The 4,290-nt window shown below is 51.4% G+C and overlaps 1 long non-coding RNA gene across 1 annotated transcript in view; it reads left to right on the top strand.

Annotated features, from left to right (window-relative positions):
• Positions 1-4,290, top strand: part of LOC110312099 — a 48,566-nt gene that overhangs the window by 15,606 nt on the left and 28,670 nt on the right. The window contains exon 3 of the long non-coding RNA XR_002380022.1: positions 1,095-1,379. This is a non-coding gene — a long non-coding RNA (uncharacterized LOC110312099). The remainder of the gene's footprint in view (positions 1-1,094; positions 1,380-4,290) is intronic.

Raw genomic sequence — 4,290 nt, 5'->3', positions numbered from 1 at the left:
CCCCCGCCCCCGCCCACCCCACCTCCGCTCCCCCCCCAGCCCCAGCCCCATTATTGTTTGTTTTTGTTTTTCAGACAGGGTTTCTCTGTATCTCAGGCTAGCCATAAACTCACTAGCCTAGGTTGCCCTCGGATTCACAATAATCCTCCTGGCTCCTTAGAACTCTTTTCCTAAAATACTCTTGTCTATTGGGCTAGCTTAGGGCCCTTGCAGTGGTCCGGGGGTGGGGGTGGGGGCGCATAAAAGAGAGCTGTGGGAAGGAATGGTAAAGGTACATCCATGGGTCCCTTCAGCCATAACTTGGAAGGGAGGGGGGAGTGGAGACCAATGAGGGAACATGGACTGATGAAGGATTGACTTTCTCTGGAGCCAAGAAAGGAGGAGGAGCCCTTGAAGGAATAGCCTCCAAGGGTCCTGGTAAGCTCAGGCTCCTTCGGTAGATAGAGGTGGGAGTCTCCTAGCAAAAGGAGGGGCTGTAAACAGTGGGAGGCAGGGACAGTGTCCTCTGGGGGCACAGGAAGCACTACTGTAGCTCTCCTGGTGTGCCTCAGGTGGGAAGGCATCCTTGCCCTCTTCTGCATCCCAGCCTTCATTTGCAAATAAGGACCATTTGAGGTTTCTGTAGTCTGTATTCTGGGATGAACTCTAGGCTGGTGCTCAGCCCAGAGGGCAAGTGCACCCCCATGCAGGTAGATTGAGCCAGGTAGCATCTTGCAAGTGCTGCGCACATAACGAGACAAGTGACAGTCTCAGCTCATCCTTGTCTCCCTAGTGGCAGATGCATTCTCTGCATGCTCACAGCTCCTCTTCCCACCCTACACATGTGCACACATGCATGTGTGCTCGTACACACACCCACAGGCACTCTTGAGCGCGCACACACACACACACACACACATGCCTCATGGTAATTAGATTGATAGCTCTAGCACCCAGGATGGGCTGTGATTCTGTGATTTATGAATGGGAATAGGTACTGAGAGATTCCAGCTCCATCTGCTTGGGAGCAAACAGGAAACCTTGCTATGCTGCAGAGCTGGGGGAGGAAGCCGCTTGGTGTAAGAGGCTCATAAAAGCCTTCCTAATGGTCACAGGTGCTCTCAGCCCCCTCACTCCAGAACTACACTCCTCAGAACTGCAACCCCCATTGGCCATCTCCTGGGCACAGTCACTACCTCTGTCAGCACCCTATGACAGACTCCTTGGCCAGCAAGTGAGGAGGAATGCACGGAAGGCCCAGAGCCGCAGAGCTGAAAGTGAACATCTGTACCTGGATGCAGCTGCGTTCCTGCATACCTCCACTGTGGGCAGGATGTTGGCCACGCCACGGCAGCGGCAGAGACTACTAACTGGTTACTCATGTCAGCTCTTCTTCAGAGGTAAGGGACTCTGGTTCAACTGCCACACAAGGCCCCTGAGTGCAGATAGGGCCTGCCACCATGAGCTGCAGGGGCTAGCCAAGGCACTCAGTATGCAAAAACACAGGAGGAGAAGGGAGTGATCAGGCCTGCTGGAAAGTCCCTAATGTGACCAATGGAAAGGACCATCCTTGTAGTGTTGAGTATGGGCTTATTTATGTCATATCACATGACTGGCTGAGTGGTGCTCACATAGGTGTTAGTCCCACTATGTGCTTTACCATGTTCCTCAAAGCCCTGCTCACTCAGAAGTACCTTTCAACAACTCTCAAGGTCCTGGCCCACCCCCATCCACCACCCATTACATCAGAGCCCTGGGCTGGTCAAGTGTCTACAAAGTCTCTCTGGCAGCTTCTGGAACCTCTACACTCCCAAACCCCATTCTTGTCCTTGTGGGGGGGGGGGAAGGGGGGAGGTGATCCTCACTTAGCAAGTCCTCATCCTAGAGATGCAGGAATCCATCAGCATCCTCTGACCCTAGGAGCATACTAGGAGCTGCTCCATTAGAACCCTGTCACCTTGTCCCCAGGCTTCCTTCAGAGGCCTTGCTCCAAGACAAAAATCACATGGAAAACACAAACCCCAAGCAACCACTTGAAAGACTGGCATAAAAAAGATGAACGGGAGAATTAGAAGTCTTTGTCTTATCAGAGTTCCTGATATAAATAAGTGGGAGTCAGTGCAGAGTGAAGCCCTTAGCTGGGCCTTGAGAGCTTTGAAGGCATTTAGACAGTGTTACCCCAGGAACTCTGCTGGCCTTCCTTACCCACTGTTAAAGTCATTGACAGCTCTGTGTTACTTTAGTACAGGCAGCTAGGAAGGTAGAAATGGCTGTGTGCCCCAGGGCGATGTGGACAGAGTGTCCCCACACTTTCACCATACCGCAACCCATTTCTCAGAGCCTGGGGGATCATAGCATACAGGGGCTTCAATCCTCCTACACTATGGCTTACAGGAAATCAACATCGGGGCTGTGCGCATGCCAGGGAGAGCGGTGTGTTTCAGGCTCAAAGAATAATGCTAGACAAGACCACCTCTCATGGGGCTGGAGAGATGGCTCAGCAGTTAAGAGCACTGGCTGTTCTTCAGAGAATTCAGGTTCAATTCCCAACACCCACATGACAGCTCTCAACTGTCTGCAACTCCTGTTTCAGGGGGATCCAACACCCTTACACAGACATACATGCAGCCAAAACACCAACGTACATAAAAATAAATGATTTTTTTTTTTTTTTTTTGGTTTTTTGTTTGTTTGGTTGGTTGGTTGGTTGGTTTTTCGAGACAGGGTTTCTCTGTGTAGCCCTGGCTGTCCTGGAACTTACTCTGTAGACCAGGTTGGCCTTGAACTCAGAAATTTGCCTGTCTCTGCCTCCCAAATGCTGGAATTAAAGGCATGTGCCACCACTGCCTGGCTTATAAATGAATTAAAAAAAAAAAAAGCATTCAGAGGAACCCACAGGAAGTCAGAGGTCAGAGCCAGTCAGTTGGGAGGGAGTGTCAACATTCTTCTGCCTTAGTCTACCATCTCAGTCCCTTCTACTTCCTCTTCCATAGAAGGGCACATCTGGAGATTTGACTCTAGCCACAGCACCTGGTCCCCCAACCCTGGCTGGTCATGTGGATTATCTAGCCAGAGGCCCCCCAGCCATGAGGAACCAGTAACAGGTCCCTCTGCCTCCCGCCTCCTACTATTATCCTGGGAACTTGCCTAAACCTAGGGCATCCCTACATGCTCAAGTTTCATCTCCTGTGCCCCAGACCTCCAGGGATCGCCTCTCCCTCTCAGCCACCCACCGTATGGCTCAGCAGTTAAATAAAGCATATGCCACTCTCACAGAGGACCAGAATGTGGTTCCCAGCACCCATATCAGCCAGCTCACAATTGTCTGGAAGTCCCGCTCCAGGGCACCTGACGCCCTCTTTTGACCTCCTCGGGTACTGCATTCATGGATGCAAAACCACACGTATACACGCAATTGAAAAGAAAATGAATCTTTTTCTAAGAAAAGATCTTTGTGTTAGTTGGGTTGCACTGGGCTCTTCTGTTTGTTTTCTTTTTGGAGCCAGGGCCTCACGGTGTAGCCCAGGTTGGCTCAAACTCCATAACCTCCTGCTTCAGTGTCCCGCAAGGGCAACATTATAGATTTGTGATATCATACACACTGGACACCCACACAATCTTAAATACCAACATCCCCTTTGTAGGCCAGAACTTATTTCCCTTCTTTTCATGAAGCTGGTCTCCATTCACAGATCTCTCCTATTCTCTTTCATTCAGCTACGGAACCAAGTGCCGACCTCAGACGCTGCCAAGCTGTCCTTTTTCCCTGGCTCTCCTTTCTCCTCCAGTGATGTGTTGGGATCTGGCACCTCCATTCCCACGGCCCCGTGCCCTGCCTTCCCCAGCCCTGGAAGACCCAGTCATCTGCTTTCCCCATCACGATTTCCAGGCTACTGGAAGGCACAGGAAAACCAACCAACCGTGCAAACTGGTGCCACCCCAGATTTATGGTCCCTGACTTCAGCCTGGCCTCCAGGCCCCAGTGGTCAGCCTCTGTTCTAAACCTTCACCACTCGCTCAGCTTCCTGGTGGCCCCCTCTCTCACCTATAATTGGCAGAGAAAATAGAAAACCTGAGGCCAGAGGTGCCCCTGCCTCCGGCTGTATAGCTCCGCCCCTCCTATTTGATGCCCCATTTCCTCTCAGCCACTGACCCCCCCACCTCCCCCAAACCCCCACACACCACACACACATACCCAGTCTCTTTTTTTTTTTTTAAAGATTTATTTATTATATGTAAGTACACTGTAGCTGTCTTCAGACACTCCAGAAGAGGGCGCCAGATCTCGTTACGGATGGTTGTGAGCCACCA

This window comes from Mus caroli, chromosome 16 (genome assembly GCF_900094665.2).
Source record: "Mus caroli chromosome 16, CAROLI_EIJ_v1.1, whole genome shotgun sequence".
In the NCBI taxonomy this organism is placed as follows: Eukaryota; Metazoa; Chordata; class Mammalia; order Rodentia; family Muridae; genus Mus; species Mus caroli.
This window is presented reverse-complemented; position numbering and strand designations above follow the sequence as displayed.